Genomic DNA, 21,201 nt, shown 5'->3' on the forward strand with positions numbered 1-21,201 from the left:
TCGCCGAGGTTCGCCGCCGCCTCGACTTCTGTGCCGTTTTTTTAGAAAACCGATCGGTTTTCCGTCGGTTTATTTTTATTTGTTTAGTTTCGTTTTTTTATTATTAGATCGGTTTTATTTTCGGTTTAGTTTAATTAGCGAGCGTTCGCTCGTTCGTTCGTTTTAACGAACGTACTCGTCAGATCTGTTTAGTCAACGAATGTACGTTCGTCAGCCCGTTCGTCGTTTTTCTTTTTCTCGGATTTAATCCGCGATTTTTCTGATCGCGATTCCTGATCCGATTTTCGTTTTAGTATAACTTTTCGCTCGTTTATCGGAATCAGGCGATTCAAGCGTCTGGAGTTTCGTCTCGAAACCCTCTTTCCGAATAATCAACTTAAAAAAGTTTTTGCTTCTATAAAATTTGACTTAGATCCAGATTGGTAAAACGAAGTTGTTTTCTTTCGCCGTTTGACTTCCGTTGCTTTGTTTGATTTGGTTCTTTTTGCAAACCAGAGTTCTTAAGTTGAACTTTCAGGTTAGATCTTTTATTCGAGTTTTACTTGTGCATTAGATGAGTACTTATTGTATGTTTGTTTGTTTGTTTGTCTGCGATAGAATACCTGGAGTGCGCCGCCTGTTACTTCGAGTCTCTTGGTTTCGCGGATCATCAGCTAGGCAAGTAACACTTTGATCATACTTTTTCTCATACCCAGTTTTTTTGCATTAGATCAATCCTCAAACAATTGCATGATTAGGATCTAATTAAATTGTGGGATGGGAAGTAGATGAGGTAGTAACTATTACCTATTTTATTTTCAAACCCCTGGGAGTTACTTCTACGTTTGCTTATTATGCCATGCTATGCTAGTAGAGGTGGATTGGGTGAGTGTATCCATGCCAGATGTGAGATTGTTAAATTAATGGTTTATTTAAGGTGGCAACTTAAACACACATCTGGGTGGATTGAGGCACCTGGTTTCTATCAGGACTTGCCTGTATTTCTTCGGACTGCCACCCAGGCTCAAAGGGATCATGAGATTATTCAAACTAGAAACTTACGTGTGCAGCCACAAGCCTTTATGGGCTCTGGCATAGTTGACTAAGTTGTGTGAACTCTTACGGGTAGACTAGCAGATGTAGGGGAAAGTAGGTGTACCGGTCTACCCACATGTAAGGTGCTAGTGCTTCCGAAAGACTATGTCTCGGTCATCCGTTTCTCAAACATCATGTAGTGCGAGGAATCAAACGGAGGCGATCGAGTCTTGTGGGGAAAAGTGCGCAAACCTCTGCAGAGTGTATAAACTAATCATGATTAGCCGTGTCCCCGGTTATGGATGTTTTGAGTATCTAGTACCTAGATATCATGTGAATCTCAACATGTTACTCTAATTTAATATTGTTGGGTTTAATGAGTACTTTTAATTGGGATTGAGAATGCGGTCAACCATTCACAATGTTTAACAACCACCATGATAGTTAAATAAATTTATTCCTTTGCAGTAGGGAAAAATTGGCTTTATGCAAAACTGTAACCATAGAGCTTTTCCACCAGCCAAATATGCATGTAGTATAGCTTAATCCATTGTTATCCTCTATGTGTTACATTGCCAGCATATTCCATGTGCTGACCCGTTTTCGGGCTGCAACATTTTATGTTGCAGACTTTTCAGACGACGAGTAAGGTGCTTTTAGGTCGTGGTTCTATACTCAGTGATGCCGTTGGAGTTGATGGACTCGCTTATCTTCCAAGTCTTCCGCTGTTATCGATTTTAGATGGCCTTAAGCCATATTTATTTCAATAAGTTCTCTTTTGAGACTTTCGATGTAATAAGTGTGTGATTGCTACTCTGTTATAAATCCTCCAAGTACTTTGTGGTGTCAGCATTACTGATCCAGGGATGACACTGAGCACAGAGATCAGACTGTTTGAGGTCTGGTCGCTACATGCTTATTTTGTTAATGCGTGTAATTTTTGTTGGTAGATGTGTAATTTGTCATAGGGCATTTGATTAAGGTGAATCCTTGTTTGCACTTCCCTGCAAGCATTCATACCATCCTGACTGCATTATTCAGTGGTGTCAAATAATTAAGGTACAATGCCACTTTCAACCTATTTATTGTTAGAACATATAGTTCCCCAAAGATGAGGATTGCCTATGTTTTCATGGTATGAAGCATATCAGGCATTCACACATGCGCCATGGAAAATGTAGGGTTCCTTTGTACCTATACTATACAACCACACGTCTATGCTTATTAATCTAGTCACCTACATAGAAAATGTAGGGTTCTTTGTACCTGTGCAACACTTTTTTTTACATATTTTAGTGTTTGTATTTTTAGATGTCTTGGGTCTCTAGAACTCAGGTTTGGCGATTGTATTTTTGTTTAGGGTTATATAAACTGGGCTAGTGGTATTCCTTGTAGAATATTGGCACCAACAGCAGTGTATGTAAAAATGGGCATTCCTAATAATTGCATTGAAAGTGCTTAATGTAACATGTGCATAGATGTTTCAGCAGCATACATATATGGCGAGTATTTATAGTATAATGTCTTGTGTGCAATTATTTACATGTCATGACCATTTACTTTTCACTGTAAATGATCTGATGTATCATGATACTTTTGTGTTAGCAAATTTTTATTCAAATTCAAGTGAAATTGAAAGCTTATGATTTTGCTAACATGTGTGTGTGAATTCATACTAATGCTCAAAGTTAAGGTTCTAACACCTAGTTAATGCTGAAAATTAGGGCATAATGATTGTTATGTATGATGAGACTTGAATATACCATATATGGAAGTCTCATTTTATATTATTGCACATATAGTATAGAGAAGTAGAAATATGCAAATGGATGAGCATGGAACTTATGTAGTGTTGTGTACAAGAAATCAACGTTTACTCCTACCTTATTAGGTTCTACCTGTATATACTGATGTTGTTTATCTCCTGCTGAGCTGGTTGTAGCCCTCTTTCTGTATGGTGTCCTCTTAGCGGGTAATCCCCTGTGTGTTCTACAGGCTGTTGCTGCCATGTTTTTCAAATGGACAAATTGGTCATCATCAACTCGTCATGATTCACGAGCTTTCAGGTAAAGCATCTTCCATTGTTGCGCCTGATAAAATCTTGTGTGATGTTGATTTGCATCGGGGGCAGTTCTTCTGCTTTGGTTTCTGGTTACTCCGGGCATATGTCAGTAGGCACCTAGGTGTTTTGCAACTTACTCTGGCCGCATTTTGATTGATAATAGGTTATATTGTAAATAAAACATGCAATAAAGTTTTCGTATCGTTACAAATCTGGATGGAGCTGGCCTCCTCAACCTGTAGCTGCATGCATTCATGCACTGCACGCATGCACGGTGTCTCCAAGGCTCCAACCTCGCTCGTCAATGGATGGCCAAGCAAGCAGAGGTAACATAGCACTCGCCGCCAAACGCTTCCACGGGAAAGTCTCATGGTCCCACATGTTTTTACTTTTTAGAGAGAGAGAGATGCCGACCTGTACATGGAGGACCCATCCAACCAGTCGACTGGACGCCCATCTGGCTGCATCCGGTGTCCTCAACACCTAGCTTCGTAATGGCTACCGGACACCCATCTGGCTGTATCTGGCCAGTAAATGAAGATACCGATCGATCTTTGTAACTTCTATGGTCCCCATTAATCGGTATCATTCGGTACATGTTTGCAATTTTTGCTAGCCCCAATGGGTAGATCTAAGTAATTTTTGTCAAAGTTCCTGGTTTTGTGTCTGTGTTCAGGCCACTTTTTAGATTTTGTGAAAATTCATTGTTTTGTGTCTGTGTTCAAGCCACTTTTTAGTTTTTGTGAAAATTCCTGGTTTTGTGTCTGTGTTCAAGCCACTTTCTGACCCAGCAAAGAGCAGGAGGATTCCAACAGAGGAAATGATGCTGTTTTCACACCAACGGAGGAAATGATGCAGTTTTCACACCAGGTGCCATTTCATATCCAGAACTCCCCCAAGGTATGCTATGAATTGGATCTAGCCTCAACTACAAAGGAACTTAGTTCTAGTCTCATGATGCCACATATGATTGCTCTGACTTCTGTCCTTTTCGTCCCGCACCGGATGCCACATATAATTTCTCTGACTTCTGTCCTTTTGGTCCCGCATCGCACTACCGCACCCAAAGATGATTCAAAAGGGAGCAGCAGCGGCGAGAGTCCTGGAGCCGACCGCAACCCTAGCCCGAACCAGAACCCGCCGGCTGACGCTTCCGGAGGGGGCCACGGCCGCGGCCAAGGCCGCTGCCAGGGCGCGACGCGACGCCCGTTCACGGCCCTCAGCCAAGTCCACGCTGACCTCCAGGAGCAGGGAAGTTGGCTAGATCTCACTGTCCCCGCCGCCCCGTCTCCGTCCCTAGGGTTCCGAGGTGCGCGATTGACATCCCGATGTTCTAATTTTTTTTGAGGGTGCGACCAACACATAACATCCCTATTGGATCGATGCAGGAGAGGGCATACATGATGCCGCCGATGAACGAAGGTGGCAAGGGCAGCGATTATGGGAGCTCGGAGGCCGGGAGCTACGAGCATGAGCATGAGGAGGAGCTAGAGCACCACCATCGCGTTCACCACCAGGAGCACCCGGGTGGCGTCCATTGTGATGGGGATGATGATATCAAGGCTGTGGGTGAGGGCTACCTGCGAGGATGAAGGCGAGGACGATCTCTCCGATGCTTTGAAGAGGAGGTGTTTAATTAGAATGAGGAGGTCCAGGGCGTGGAGCTAGTGTTAGACCCTGTAGAGTACAGGTTGTCACATGGCTTATGGCCCTCGGTGGGATCAGCGATTGTGAGTATGTTTTTTTTTCACCTGATTTCACATTTCCCGTGGGTTGCTGATGTGCAGTTTTGCTTTTGCTTTTGTAGGGCGGTCAAAGGAGAATGTTGAGGATCACATAAACGCTGCGCCAGGTAGTCATTTATGTTTCCTTTTCTTGGATGGTTTAATTTTTGTATTTGAAGTTGGAAGTTGGGAGCACTCGAGTTTATTAAATGACCTAGGACCGAGAGCAATGCTTATTTTGTTAATGCGTGTGACATACAGTGTAGTAGGAGTACCTATTTATTTTAATTCAAGTAGTGGCAGAATTCCTTGTTGAGCTAAATTATTCTTTGATATATCAATCAAAGACAAACGCTATTTACGATGTAGATAGTATGCTATAAGTGGTAACATTTACCTACTGCCATGTTTTCTCCAGGGATTGTGGCATGCACTTCCAATTCATCTAATTTATGCATGGAGAACTTTATCTTTTTTCAAATTGTGGTATCGTGTTTTTGCTTACTTATTGAAACCATCCAAATTTGACAGGGTACCTGACATTTACAAATCGGCATGGTACTGAAGAAACACATGATTCAAGGCAAGGTTGATCCAGATGAGTACTCTTATGAGGCAAGTTATTTTTGCTTTATTCCCATTGGTGCCCGGGCTTGTATATGAATTTCCAAGATGCAATGCTAATGGTTCTAGACTTCTACTCATGATTGCAGGAATTAGTTGCATTAGGTGAAGTGGTTGGTACGGAAAGTAGAGGTGTCTCTGCTGATACACTTGCTTCCTTAGCTTCTGTAACTTACAACACAAAAGATATGCAAGATGACAACACAGAACAGTACATTCAAATACTTTTAAGTTTCATAGCCTTACAATAATATTGTCACATCCCTAGCTTTTGGCGATGCATTGGGCTAACTTCATGTGTGCATCATGTTTAAACTTTGAAAGAAACTTGAATTGGGATTGCCTAAACCTTAGCATTAAAGGAATTCACTAGGTTCAACCCAAAATATTTCCAGCAAATCCAAATGGCTTTGAAAAATGTTCATCATTCTCGGAAAATGCTGGAAACAGTAACTAGAGGTGATGCACATTTTTCCATGACATATTTGGGCTCTGGATTAAATCATATGCTATTTGCATTTCAACATTTAAATGCTATATAATATTTTAAATGTCCAAATAATTGAAAACTTAAGTGAGGGCTGTTGGAAATATTCCAAACAGAGCCCACAATTATTTTCAGGGTTTTTGAAAATGCCTTAGCATTTTAATTAAGTCAAAACAATTGCAGAAAAAATAGAAAACAAAAACAATTTAGAAAAGAGAGAGAGAACGCCTACCTGGGCCACTTACCTGGCTGGCACTGTGCCGGCCCAGCCCAGCTGGACGATGCCAGTCGTCGTCTCGACCGCGCCAGAAGGACACAGGGCGTGTGTCCGACGCGCGCGCGCACACGCCGACCACCTCCTGCTTGCCTGCTCATCGCTCGACTCACCCGAGGGCGCCACCCCCCCTCGACCCTCTGCTCCTCCTTCCCTCCTCGCAGCTCTGTCCCCTCCCCTCTCTGCTCTCTTCCCAAGCGCAGCCGTCGCCGCCGCTCGCTGTAGCCACGGCCACCATCCACCTATCGCCTTACCGACGTGCCCCTGAGCTCCGCCACGACGTCGTCGTCCTCTCCCGTGAGCCACGCGACCGGAAGGGCCCCGAAGCGCCGCCTCGACACTTTTCCCCTCCTCGGCCGCCGGAGATCCGCCTCGCCGCCCCGCTCAGCTCCGGCTTTCCCCGATCCCGCTTCGATGCCTGCTGCAAACGCTGTGAGGTGCTGCTCCTTCTCCCCCTCTCCGTTTTCTCGATTGCACGCCGTAGCTGCCGCTTCACCGAGGAACGAAACCCGCCGCCGCCTGTGCTTACCACCGACGATGCTCCAGTGACCATTTGGTCCCGGGCGCACGTCCATCCTGCTCGCTGCATCGCGTATATGGCTTAGGTTTCGCGCCCGCATCGCCTAGGCCACCGCAGCCGTGTTTCCGTGCACGCCCGAACGCCGGCCGCCGCTGTCGAGCTCGCCGCTGTCAGATCCGGCCACCACACACCCGTCTACCACCCCCATCCGACGCGTGCTGGCAAGAGCTCTCCAATGAGCCTAGCCGCGCATCAAACGGGGCACCACAACCCAATCCCGAGCACCTCCGTCGCGTTTCACCCCGCCGGCGGCTAAATGCTGGTGGGTTTGACCCACTTTGACCACGACAGGACCCCCCCTGTGTCCATGACATGTGGGGCCGGCCTTTGACTGAATTGGTGTAGGGTTATAATTAGTGCTAATTGCCACTATTAGAGGTTAATCTCCCGCTAACTAAACACTTTGCCACTGACACTGGGACCCACCACCCAGTTAATCCACGGTTTATGTTTAAACCTTCTTAATTAAATCGACAGCCACTGACATGCGGGCCCCACTGGTCAGGTTTGACCTGGACCGGCCCTGTTGACTGCTGACATCACAGTGACGTCATACTAACGCAGTAATTCTTTTTGGAATTTAAATAAATCTTAAAGGGTTTATTTATTTCAAAAAATGTTATAAACTTCTAAAAATCATATAAAATCAACCGTAACTCAGATTGAAATAACTTATATGAAAAATGATTAGAAAAATCCAACCTTTCCGTCTGTACTGGTTTCATGCATGTTAGAGCAACCTAACCTTGCTGTTTAGATGAAACATGATAATGCACTTATATGAGTTCATAGTTTAGGCTTGTATTTGAATCTTTGATTCAAATAAGCTCAAACCACCCTGGTTTTAGTTGCATTAGCCCAACACACAGCATATTGACATGTCATGATCATGCATCATAATGTGCATTGCATTGATTGTGTTTCCTTCTCTGTTGCCGGTGTTTGTCCCCTCTCGGTAGACGTGGTTCCGACGACGAGATCGATGACACCGATGAAGAACTATACCATCTTCAGAAGTGCCAGGCAAGCAAACCCCCCTTGTTCATTCTGATACAATCCCACTCTCTCACTCCTGCTCTCTTTTACTGCATTAGGACAACAACGAATCATCTGTTACTTGCTGCGGTAGTTGAACCCCCTTATCCTCTGCATGACCTGTCATTGCCATAGTAAATAGATGAAACCCACTAACATGAGTAGGAGTTGTTTGAGCCTTGATGTGCCTACTCATTCATGCTTGTTTGTCATGCCTGCGATGCTTAGAGTTGTGTCAGGTCTGATTCACCGGGGATGAATTGGAACAGTGATGAACATGTCCTATTGTGTGTGAGCTAAGTGTGTGAACACGATTTGGTAAAGGTAGCGGTGAGATGCCATGTAGGAGTACTTGGTGGGTTGTCTCATTGAAGCCGTCCTCAAGAACTGAGTTCTGTGTTTGTGATCCATGAAACAGTTACTACCACGCATCGGGCCCGAAACCAATGGACCCCCTCGGCTGCTTAATCACCCTTGTCCTCTGTCCAGGAGTTGCAAGTAGTTTCTGGAGTTTGTAGTATGCTCGAGGCCGTGGGTAGCACTGACCCGAGGGGTGGGCTGCGATGCGGTTGGCACGTGGCCGGGTATGCCGGGCGCCCGTTTGGTGTCGCGGAACCCTATACACATCGTTCGGGGCCGTATGTGGAAACCTCGGCCGGACTCCCTGCGGATGGAACCTGAATAGGCGATAAACCTGGACTAGAGACTTGAGTGTTTAGGTAGGCCGTGGCCGACACCCTCGCTGGGCTTCCGCCTGAAGGTTGCCGAGTACATGTCATGTAAACGGAGGTAAGTGGTAAGAGCGTGTGTGAAGAAGTACACCCCTGCAGGGTTAACATCATCTATTCGAATAGCCGCGTCCACGGTAAAGGACCTCTAGGTTTCCTATACAGTTCATAGACAAGTGAAAGTGGATACTCTAAAATACGCAAGATAAGCATTAGTGCTATGGATGGCGTTCTCGTAGGGAGACGGGAGCGGATCCGTAGTGGTGTATTGATATGGTGAATATGTGGACTCGTGTGTGCCACCCCAAAAGAGTTACTTGCAGTCGTAGTTCAGGATAGCCACCAAGTCAAAGCAGGCTTGCTGCAGTTAAACCCCACCATCCCTTTGTTGATAATGATGCATATGTAGTTAGATCTGATGTAAGTCTTGCTGGGTACATTTGTACTCACGTTTGCCTATTTTATGTTTTGCAGAGAGACTTCCGTCTCACTAGTAGTTCCGGGTGGACTTTGACATTTAGCTTGTTACCTCAGCTACGATCTTGTGCCCTCGGCAGGATCTGGTAGATAGTCAGGCTTCTCAGCCTTTTTCATTTGTAGATGTCTGTACTCAGATATGTTAAGCTTCCGCTTGTGCTTTGACTTGTATGCTATGAATGTTGGGTCATGATACCCATGTTTGTAATATCTCACTCCTCGGAGCCCATTGAGTAAAATACTTGAGTTGTAGAGTCATGTTGTGATGCCATGTTGTATCTGCACATATCGAGCATATTGTGTGTATGTTATTGAAATGCTTGGTATGTGTGGGATCTGACTATCTAGTTGTTTGTCCTTGGTAGCCTCTCTTACGGGGAAATGTCTCCTAGTGCTTCCACTGAGCCTTGGTAGCTTGCTACTGCTCTGGAACACTTAGGCTGGCCGGCATCTGTCCTTCTTCGTTCCTGTGTCTGTCCCTTCAGGGAAATGTCACGCGGTGTCTATCGGAGTCCTGCTAGCCCAGCTGCTACAACCCGGATTCACTCGCTGATGACCGACACATTCATTGCTGGGTCATGTATGCCTATCCCTGTAAGTTAGTGCCACTTTGGGTTCATGACTAGCCATGTCAGCCCAGGCTCCTTGTCATTTGGATGCTAGTGACACTATCATATACGTGTGCCAAAAGGCACAAACGGTCCCGGGCCTGGTAACCCGACACCCGTGGGAATACCGTGCATGAGGCCGCAAAGTGATATGAGGTGTTACATGCTAGATCGGTGTGGCATTGAGTCGGGGTCCTAACAAATATATATTATTAAAGTGGCATGCTAACATGTAATTATTGTAGGTAGATGTGTAATTTGTTTGAGGGCATTTGAGAAAGGTGAATCCTTGGTTGCACTTCTCCGCAAGCATTCATACCATCCCGACTGCATTATTCAGTGCCGTCAAACAATTAAGGTACAATGCCACTTTAAACCTATTTTTTGTTGGAACATATAGTTCCCCATATATGAGGATTGTCTATGTTTTCATGGTATGAAGCATATCAGGCAATCACACCTGCGCCATGGAAAATGTTGGGTTCCTTTGTACCTCTACTATACAACCACACGTCTATGCTTATTAATCTAGTCACCTGAATAGAAAATGTAGGGTTCCTTTGTACCTGTACAACACTTTTTTTATACCTATTTTATTATTATTATTTTTAGATGTCTTGGGTCTCTAGAACTCAGGTTTGGCGATTGTATTTTTGTTTAGGGTTTTATATACTGGGCTATTGGTAATCCTTGTAGAATTTCGGCACCTACAACAGTGTATGTAAAAATGGGTATTTCTAAAAATTACATTGAAAGTGCTTAATGTAACATGTCCATCGATGTTTCAGCAACATACATATATGGCGAGTATTTACAGTATAATGTCTTGTGTGCAATTATTTACATGTCATGACCATTTACTTTTTGCTGTAAATGATCTCATGTATCATGATACTTTTGTGTTAGCAAATTTTTATTCAAATTCAAGTTAAATTGAAAGCTTCTGATCTTGCTAACATGTGTGTGTGTGAATTCATACTAATGATCAAAGTTAAGGTTCTAACACCCACTTAATGCTGAAAATTAGGGCATAATGATTCTTATGTCTGATGAGACTTGAATATACCATATATGGAAGTCTCATTTTATATTATTGCACATATAGTATACAGAAGTAGAAATATGCAAATGGATGAGCATGTAACTTATGTAGTGTTCTGTACAAGAAATCAACATTTACTCCTGCCTTATTAGGTTCTACGTGTATATACTGATGTTGTTTATCTCCCGCTGAGCTGGTTGTAACCTTGTTTCTGTATGGTGTCCTCTTAGCGGGTAATCCCCTATGTGTTCTACATGCTGTTGCTGCCATGTTTTTCAAAAGGACAAATCGGTCATCATCAACTCATCATGATTCACGAGCTTTCAGGTAAAGCATCTTCCATTGTTGCGCCTGATAAAATCTTGTGTGATGTTGATTTGCTTCGGGGGCAGTTCTTCTGCTTAGGTTTCTGGTTACTCCGTTCATATTTTAGTAGACACCTAGGTGTTTAGAAACTTACTCTGGCTGCATTTTGATTGATAATAGTTTACTTTGTAAATAAAACATGCAAGGCTCCAACGTGTAGCTGCATGCATTCATGCACTGCGTGCACGCACGGTGTCTCCAAGGCTCCAACCTCGCTCGTCAATGGATGGCCAAACAATCAGAGGTAACGTAGCACTCGCTGAGGGAGTCCTGGATTAGGGGGTGTCCGGACAGCCGGACTATGTACTTTGTCCGGACTGTGGGACTATGAAGATACATGATTGAAGACTTCGTCCCGTGTCTGGACGGGACTCTTCTTTTCGTGGAAGGCAAGCTTGGTTATTCGGATGATAGATCTCCTTCTCTGCAACCGACTCTGTGCAACCCTAGCCCCCTCCGGTGTCTATATAAACCGAAGGGTTTAGTCCGTAGGATAACAACAATAATAATCATAGGCTAACTTCTAGGGTTTAGCCTCTATGATCTCGTGGTAGATCAACTCTTGTAATACTCATATCATCAAGATCAATCAAGTAGGAAGTAGGGTATTACCTCCATCGAGAGGGTCCGAACCTAGGTAAACATCATATCCCCAGTCTCCTGTTACCATCAGGCATCAGCCTTAGACGCACAGTTCGGGACCCCTTACTCGAGATCCGCCGGTTCTGACACCGCCATTGGTGCTTTCATTGAGAGTTCCTCTATGTCATCGCTGTAAGGCTCGATGGCTCCCTCAACCTTCAACAACGTAGTCCAGGGCAAGACTTTTCTCCCCGGATAGATCTTCGTGTTCGGCGACTTCGCACTGTGGCCAACTCGCTTGGCCATCTGGAGCAGATCGACAGCTATGCCCCTGGCCATCAGGTCAGGTTCGGCAACTTGAATTACACAGCCGATATCCGTGGAGACTTGATCTTCGAAGGATTTGGTCCCATATCAGGAGTGCCAAATAGTCACAACGAGCACGAATTAAATTTGCTGTCGGACAGTATTCGGGATATCGCCCCTGCAGCTGCTTCGGACCTACATCCGGGGCAGATCACGTCGTCCGAGGACGGGTGGATGGACCCTGCCACGGAGGCCGCATACTCTTTGGCGGTAGAGCCGAACACAGACTCCGCCGTTAAGGGAATCTGCTTCACCGGACCCCCCAGACCTGTGTCCGGATGTGGGTTCCGAACCGCACGCGCCCGGGCCCATCGAGTCCGATTGGGCTCCAGTAATGGAGTTCACCGGCGCGGATATCTTTCAGCACTCCCCCTTTGGTGATGTGCTAAATTCATTAAGGCCTCTCTTTCTGTCAGGAGATTCCTAGCCGAACTATGTCCGGCTCGAGTGGGAAGCAGGCGGCGAAGAAATTCGTTACCCACCCACCACCCACTTAATAGTCACTGTCGATGATTTGATCGGCGTGCTTGACTTCGACTCCAAAGACATCGACAATATAGATGACAATGCAAGAGAAGAACAGGAACCACCGCCCACAGGGCACTGGACAACCACCTCTTCGTATGATATATATATGGTGGACACCCCCAAAGAAAACAATGGCGATGAGGCAACAAAAGATAACCCCTTAGGGAAGAAATCAAAGCATATGCGTCATCGGCGCCGCTCCAAGCCCCGCCACAGCAATACCAGCACAGGAGAAGAAAACAATCCAGATGGTGCCGAACAGGAATACAATCCTGATCAGCCTACCTTTGAGCAGGCCGAACAGGAACACGGGCAGGTCAGCACAGACAAACAGGCAACAAATGGATATTTGAAGGACAACTATATGCCTCCCTCTGAAGACGAGGTGAGCCTCGACGATGATGAATTCGGCGTACCTGAGGATCCCATAGAGCAGAAGCGCTTTAAGCACCGGCTCATAGCCACTGAAAGAGGCCTGAAAAAGAAACAACAGCAGCTCCAAGCTGATGAAGATCTGCTCAAAGACAGATGGACCAAAGTCCTGGCGGCCGAGGAATACAGACTCGAGTGCCCCACCAAAGGTTACCCAAAGCATAAGTTGCTACCTCAACTAAGGGAGGAGGCCGTAGAGCCTTCACTATTGTTGGATTTCGGGTTCCGGCAGACCCTCAAGGTTTGAACTCTAGGGTGCGCGCGGAGATCACACCTCCTACCTACTCACGTCTCGTCGCCTTGCAAAGGATCTAAACTACACGAAGAACAACACAAGGGACACGAGGTTTATACTAGTTCGGGACACCATTGTGGTGTAATACCCTACTCTAGTTTGTGGTGTGGTGGATTGCCTAAGGGGCTGATGATGACCAATACAAAGGAAGAACTTCCTCGCGAGGGGAGGAGTTCTTGTGGAGGTGATGCCTCTTGGGAAGGATTGAATCCGGGATCCCCTTCTACTGTGGTGGCTAGCCCTACTTATAGAGCGAGGCCCTGGTCCTCTTCCCAAATATTGAGCGGGAAGGGCGCCAACAATTGGCCATTTTGAAGGGGAACATCTAGTACACTTATCCTGACTAAAGCTGGTCCTCGCCTGCCAAAGACTCTGACGATGACGCCGACTTGGGCTCCACGATGACCTCCATCCTGCCATTCTGCTGGTCTTGGTCTTATTGCACCGAAATGGTTGCCTTTGCTTGATACCCTTGCCTGTGCTTGCTCCCTTTGCACCAAAGAGGAAACAAGGACTCTGCGTAGGCCGCCACCCGCCTGGCGCCCGCCTGGCTTCGGTCGTCATGGCTTGCGTCATGGGCACCTCATGAGGTACCCCGCCTTGATCTCTCTGCCTCCTCGCGAGCCAGCCTGATGAGGCTGTGCCTGAGGAAGCTTCCTGTCGTCCACCCCGCGAGGCTTGGCCCCTCGCGAGGGTCTTGAGCTTGTGTTGACGAAGATGGGCTGTACTGGGCCACTCCTTGTGCCACGCCACATGCCGCAGGCAGGCAAGTCTGGGTACCCCCGTCCCCAGAACGCCGACAGTAGCCCCCGGGCCCAAGGCGCGCCCGGACTTGGCTTAGCAGAGAAGCGAAGGGGCAAGTGTGAAGCGCCATGGGCCCCAATAGTCTGCGGCCTTGGGCGCCGCGTGGCGGGTGATTGGACGTGGGCGTCCCTGTTTCCCCATGCCCCCTTATTTCGCGCCCGGCTAGGCGGACCCGTGGTTGCACACAGTCATCCCTCTTTTCGCCGTTCGCGCGTCTCCTGCTCTTCCTCCCCTTGAGCTCCAACCTCCGCTTCCAATCCAATATCAAACTCTCCCCCTTCCTATCGCCATGGCGCCAACGAAGAAGGAGAAGGGGAAGAAGCCTGCATCTTCGCCCCGCTCGCCGCCGTCGGTGGCTCCTGCCGTCGATCAGTCGATCATACTCAATCTGGAAGCCCTGGACAAGGTCAGCACTGCCCTTGCCACCATCTTCAACGAGTGTGGGAGGATGAAGGTCTGGCCCACATCTCACTTCTCCATTGACATAATAGTCACCGAGGTCCGGTACTTCGCCGACGCCCTGTGGGCGGGACTGGTTCCCCCCTTTTCCGATTTCTTCAATGTCGTACTTTCCCATTACAAGATCCACATGATGCATTTGGGTACCAAATCCATTGCTCTCCTTGCTGTTTTCGCTTTTGTTTGCGAGGCGATGGTGGGCATTCCTCCTTCAGTTGCCTTGCTGCGCCATTTCTTCTCTTTGCACCTCAGCGACCCCACTCAATGCTCAGGGTGCGTGAACTTCCTCGCCGCACCAAAAGCGGCTACCTCAGGAATTGATTTCAGCCTTCCTCCGCCTGCGGCTGGGTTCCGAGAGCGGTGGCTGTACGTGGATGTCGGAGTGCCCAGCCCCTGCTCTCGGAGCCAACCTTGCCCGCTGTCCCCACCTCGGGCTGAGGTCATGAGATGCTTACGAGCCCCCGGCTCACCTTTGTTTGGTGTCTCTTCGGGAACTTGAGGGCGCTCGGTGTGACGGCTCCCAAGGTGGTGAAGGAGTTCCTCCAGAGCCGCATTTCCCCTCTCTAGCGTCATTCCCGTCGGATGTGGGCCTTTGGGGGGGGGGTGTGAAGACCGCATGAGACTCCAGAAGGAAGATCTGGCGCCTGAAGTGCTGAGGAAGGTTCTCATGATCCTGACCGGGGATCCTTCCCCTGGCAGCCTCCGGCAAGGGGGTGCCCTGCTGTACCTTTGCTCAGGTAGGGCTGACTTTGTGAAGCAGATGCCCAGCTTCGATGAATGGGGGCTGCGCCCAGTAGTCCTGATGGGACCTCGTGAGAACCCAGTCGCGGTGGTTGCCCTCCCTGTTTCCCGTGGCAGTCCTTCCTCGAGTGGTGGAGCCGGGAGGCAAGGGCCGCCGGGGGCTGAGGGGGCTTCCGCTGAGATAATGACGCCGCGCAGAACTCCTGAGGTGGTAGCTCCTGAAGCCTGCCCGCAGGTGTTGAGCTGTGGCCTGCGGCTTCCGTGGCAGAGGCTCCCGAGGCCCCGGCTGCCCTCCATGAGGCGGCGCCTAGCGGTGTGCTCCAGGGTAATGACTCCGACGCCGGTCACCTTGACGCTTCTTCTTCGCCGCAGACTGACCCTTGCGCCGAGCTCCTAGGCCGCTTCTGCATGGACTTCGAGGCTCTCCGAAAGAGAAAGGAGGCCTTGGGTGGTGATGATTACCCCTGCCGCCTATTGAAGCGCAGGAAGTACTTCGCCATTGATGAGTAAGCCTTCTCCTTTCTTAGTCCCTTACTTTCCCATTGCTTCAGCTGACCATTGCCCTGCAGGGCCCTCCCTGCCGAGCTCATGGAGACGGCTGAGGGGCCATCTCCCCAGGCTTCGCCCTCTCCACCGACTCCAAGCGTTTCGAGCTCGAGTACTGCCCTTGTTGTGAGGTCGGTCAGAGAGGTGAGCCATCCTGCGGAGCATCCTGATTCTGTGCACCTCGCGACCCTCCTCCGCGAGCTCTCCCGGGGCACAGCCAGCCTGCCCCGAGCTCCTCCTTTGGTCATGGACGGCGACTGGCTGAGGTCGATCTCGCATTCTTCCTTGGAGGACGAACCGACTCTGGGCCAGGCTTCCGGCGGGGCACGCCCGGCCATCACAAGGGCGCCAGCCCCCAGCCCCCTGCCCAGAGGGGGCGTGCCGGTTCACGGCCCTCTGCATGCGCCAGGGGCGGAGGATGACACGGAAGACGTGCTCGAGCACGCTCGGGAGCGTTGCGCCCTTCGCCAAGGGTTTCTCCAGAGGGCGGCTGATGCAGTGAGCCAGCTCGGCGCGGAGCTTGTTGGTGAGGACGCGCGTATTGAGGCTGAAGGCCTGCGCCTTGCTGAGGAGAGGCGCAAGCTGAAGGTAGCCGTCGCCCTTGCACGTCATCAGCGCGACCTTAACAATACGAAGGCCGAAGCGTCGCTGGCGGCTTCGCGGGAGGCCTGCTCCCAAGCCGTCGAGGAGGCACGGGAGGCAGACCGACGGTGCCAGGCTGCAGAGGAACGTGCGTGGGAGCTCCAGGCCTGGAGCAACTCCTTGGAGCAGCAGGTGGAGCTGCGTGAGGCGGCCCTTGTGTCGATGACGGGGGTTTCGGTTCACCAGGCGGAGCTCCAGAGACATGAGGAGGCGCTGATGCTGGAGGCCGCCGAGCGCACCCTTGACCTCGAGCGGTTGGAGACGAGAGAGCGCTTGGTGGCACAGGCGGAGGATGATGTCGCCACGCGGGAAGCCCGAGCCCTAGAAGAGGTTGACCGCCGGGTGGCGGAGGCCCACTCGAACCTTGAGCGCGAGTATGGGGAAAGGCTGGAGCTGATCAGGGTCGAAGCAGAGGGCAGGACCGCCGTCCTTAGGGCAGGCTGGATGAAGTGACGTGGTGTGCAGACGCTTCCGGGGCTGCCCTTGGCGCATCGCAGGTGGAGCTGGCTTCCTCCCGCGTCGAGGTGCTCCTTCTCCATCAGAGGGTTGACGAGGCTGAGGCCGTCGCGCGGCGGAACGAGGACGAGATACATCAGCGACAGACCTTGGAGCACATGCATGGCCCTATGCTCCGCCCGCTCCTGGAAAGAGCTAACGCGGCCTTGGGTAACATCTGCGAGGCAGCCGTTGGGGAGCCTCATGAGGTTAACTATGCTAGTAACCTTCAGTTCTTCACTGATGTGGTGACGCAGCTGGAGACTCAGTCGGGCAGGGCCGACAGGTTGGTGGAGGAGAGGAGCCGAGCCCTACTCGGACGCGCTTTTTCTCGCGTCTTCAGTCATCTTCAGAACATGGATCCCCACTTTAACTTCAATGCCGCCCTCGCACCGGTACCCGCAGCCATCCGGGGCGACCTGGCGCATTGGGTGGAAGACAACGTGGACGCCCTTGTTAGGGCCTTCACCGCTGATGACGACGGCGTGGTCGTGGCTGCTGATGAGGGTGGCGTGGTGAATGGCCCAGATGCTGATGACGGCGACGTAGAGGGCGACGGTGAGGCCAACGACGCCAGTGATGACTCCGGAGGTGCCCCTGAGGATGCATTGGGGGATTTATCCGATTGATCACGTGTTATTCCTGCTTTTTACCCTGCGCAGAGAGAGTTCGGGCTCGGCCTTGAAGGTTGTAAGAGCATTTCGGGAGGGGGAGCCCCTCGTGTAAAAACTTGCAGTTAGCATATTTGTAGACATGATTTCGCCTACATGCCTACGCCGAGCGATTGGTCTCGTGATGAGTCGGTTGACTTGTTTACCTTCGACCCGCGTGGGCCCTGAGCGAGCCTGCGGGGGGCCGCAGTGTCCTGAGTGCCTCCTGAATGAACCCACCGAACCTGTAATGAGAACCTCCTGAGAGGGTGCGGCAAAAGCAGTCCGGGCTGCATGCATGCTTGGCCTGGCCCAACTCGCGAGGGGCTCACGAGGGGAGGCGGCTGAAGCTGGATGGACGCAAAGCGGTAGCCAGAACACGAGAGATTGCTCGAACGATACTAAACACCCCTTCCCCGAACACACGCAAGTCTCAAGCTCTTAAATTCAAACAGAGGAAATTCGACAACCAAGGGAAAGGCAAAAAGCAGAAAGGCCGCGTCCGGCACCTAGTCTAGTCTTCGACGTCTTCTCACCAGCGCGGAGCTAAGTGCTGCCACTGGGCGTGGGCGGGAGCCCCCAAGGCCCGAGGGCGGCTCTCCGGAGACTCTGGGGCGTGTACATCCCCACTCATTATTACGTGAGAGTGTCACGAGGCGGCGAGCTTCACAGGCATTGGGCCTTCTTCACAGGTACCGGCCTTGCTTCATATCGCCAGACGAGGGCCCCGCCTTGCACCACACTCTATTGCCATCAATGACGGCCGGAGACTGAGGACGCCGCCGATGGGATAGAGTGGTCGCCAGTGGTTCCCCCGAGGACCACGGGTCCTCTGCCGGGGGCAGGCCCTGAGGCACCTCCTCGGCAGAGGGCCTACCTCCTGAGGACGCCTTGCCCCGAGCGCTGCGGGGGTGAGGCCAGATCTCGGCCCCTTTCCTGCAGCCCCCGGTGCCCTCCTCCTGAGGGGTAGGAAGCTGCTGGATTGGGGCAACCATCTGCCACGACGACCTATACCTCCTGTGATCCATGGTTAGTGTAAGCCTGCTCCTGAGGAATTAGTGGTACCCGATAGTCGTTGCCTCCAGCGCGGTCGACGAGGCTCTCCCAGGGCTCCTGAAAGAGCTCGGCTTCCGGTGTCTCTTCCCCCCAGCCTGGGCCGAGGAACGAGCCATGGTCTTCCTCCAGCGCGCGCCCTTGATCCACCATGTGGGGCACATACGCTTCCGGGGCTGCCGCCCCGAATGCCTTGCTGTAGTACCCTGTGTGCAACGCAGTCCTGCTTGAGGTGCCAACCTGGGGGTGGTAGTGCGGCGGCCCACCGGGACCTTGGCTTGTAGTGAATCCCCCTTCGCTCCTCGGAGGCAGAGCCGACACTGTTGGCAGCCTGGTGCTGATGGCCAGGTTGGCGTTGGGGAGGCCTTGGAATCCGCTCAGAGCTGTGCAGGCACATGTGGGGCCTCTGTGCGGTCCCCCTTGGACCTGAGGTGGCGGCTGGGTGTAGAAGGGGTGAGCCCCCGAGGCGGCGGAGCCCAGGAGCTCTACCACCCGCTCCAGTAGCATGTCGTGGCCGCCCTCCAAGCAGCCTGCATTGTAGTAGCTCTCGGGCCACCGTGAGCGCGGCCCTTGAGTTCGCCTGCACCCGCCGGGTGTACAGTGTCGTGGCTGCGGCGTGGCTTGAGGCCCTTGCTGCCGACCGCACCTGCCGCGGCGTGAGAGCTGGCGCCGCCTGGCCGCGTCGCCCTGCGGATCGCGGGCTGCCTGGGGCACAGGGTTGAGGTCGCCCTGGGCAAGCGCCTCTGTGCGGGCAGGCCAGACCGCCCAGGGATCGGGGTTGCCCGTTTGGTCGCCGGACATGATGACGACTATGCGATGGTACGCGAGGCGGCGGAAGAAAGATTCCGGCGCACCCCTACCTGGCGCGCCAAATGTCAGATTTCGGGTTCCGGCAGACCCTCAAGGTTCGAACTCTGGGGTGCACGCGATGATCACACCTCCTACCTACTCACGTCTCGTGGCCTCGCAAAGGATCTAAACTACGCGAAGAACAACAGAAGGGACACAAGGTTTATACTAGTTCGGGCCACCATTGTGGTGTAATACCCTACTCTAGTTTGTGGTGTGGTGGATTGCCTTAGGGGCTTATGATGAACAATACAAAGGAAGAACTACCTCGCGAGGGGAGGAGTTCTTGTGGAGGTGATGCCTCTTGGGAAGGATTGAATCCGGGATCCCCTTCTACTATGGTGGCTAGCCCTACTTATAGAGCAAGGCCCTGGTCCTCTTCCCAAATATTGAGCGGGAAGGGCGCCAACAATTGGCCATTTTGAAGGAGAACATCTAGTACACTTATCCTGACTAAAGTTGGCCCTTGCATGCCAAAGACTCTGATGATGACACCGACTTGGGCTCCATGATGACCTCCATCCTGCCGTTCTGCTGGTCTTGGTCTTATTGCACCGAAATGGTTGCCTTTGCTTGATACCCTTGCCTGCGCTTGCCCCCTTTGCACCAAAGAGGAAACAAGGACTCTGCGCAGGCCGGCGCCCGCCCGGCGCCCGCCTGGCTTCGGTCGTCATGGCTTGCGTCACGGGCACCTCGTGAGGTACCCCGCCTTGATCTCCCCGCCTCCTCGCGAGCCAGCCTGATGAGGCCGTGCCTGAGGAAGCTTCCTGTCGTCCGCCCCGTGAGGCTTGGCCCCTCGCGAGGGTCTTGAGCTTGTGTTGATGAAGATGGGTCGTACTGGGCCACTCCTTGAGCCACGCCGCAGGCCGCAGGCAGGCAAGTCTGGGTACCCCCGTTCCCAGAACACCGACAACTACCAGCACAAGATGAGGTTGACCGACCACCTCGTGGCCAGGATAAAACGGCGTATCAGACCGAATACCAGCCCGCACCCCCACGCCAGTTCACTACGGCTCGACGAAATACACAGGACCTGCAAAATCTATTGGAAAACAAAGCAGGACAGCCAAGACCGATCTACGGATCATGGGGGCGCGCCCCAACACTCGACGATGACCGTCATGCCGGATACACTAACAACAAGTCCAGCCGGGCCGAACATAACCGGCCAGACATAGTCGCATTGCGTAGCGACATAACCCGGCACAGAGGCGCCGCACACCCCCTCTGCCTCACTGATGAGATAATGGACCACGAATTCCCAGAAGGGTTTAAACCCGCAAACATCGAATCATACGATGGTACAACAGACCCCGTGGTATGGATCGAAGATTTCCTTCTCCACATTCACATGGCCCGCGGAAATGATCTACATGCCATCAAGTACCTTCCCCTTAAACTCAAAGGACCAGCCCGACACTGGCTGCATAGCCTGCCGGCGAACTCCATCGACAGTTGGGAAAACCTAGAGGACGCGTTCCTCAACAACTTCCAAGGCACCTATAGGCGAGCACTGATGCTGATGACTTAGGTCACATTACCCAACAGCCCGGAGAGTCAGCCAGGGATTCTGGACTCGGTTCCTACTAAAAAAGAACCAAATCACCGACTATCCGGACATCGAAGCCATAGCATCCTTCAAACATAGTATCCGGGACGAGTGGCTCGCCCGACACCTCGGCCAAGAGAAACCAAAATCCATGGCAGCCGTAACGACACTCATTACCCACTTTTGTGC

General features: G+C 51.0%; 1 pseudogene; it reads left to right on the forward strand.

Moving 5' to 3' along the window:
* The window catches only part of LOC119279893, a 75,891-nt pseudogene that overhangs the window by 29,640 nt on the left and 25,050 nt on the right, over positions 1-21,201 (forward strand).

Source organism: Triticum dicoccoides, chromosome 3B, assembly GCF_002162155.2.
Source record: "Triticum dicoccoides isolate Atlit2015 ecotype Zavitan chromosome 3B, WEW_v2.0, whole genome shotgun sequence".
In the NCBI taxonomy this organism is placed as follows: Eukaryota; Viridiplantae; Streptophyta; class Magnoliopsida; order Poales; family Poaceae; genus Triticum; species Triticum dicoccoides.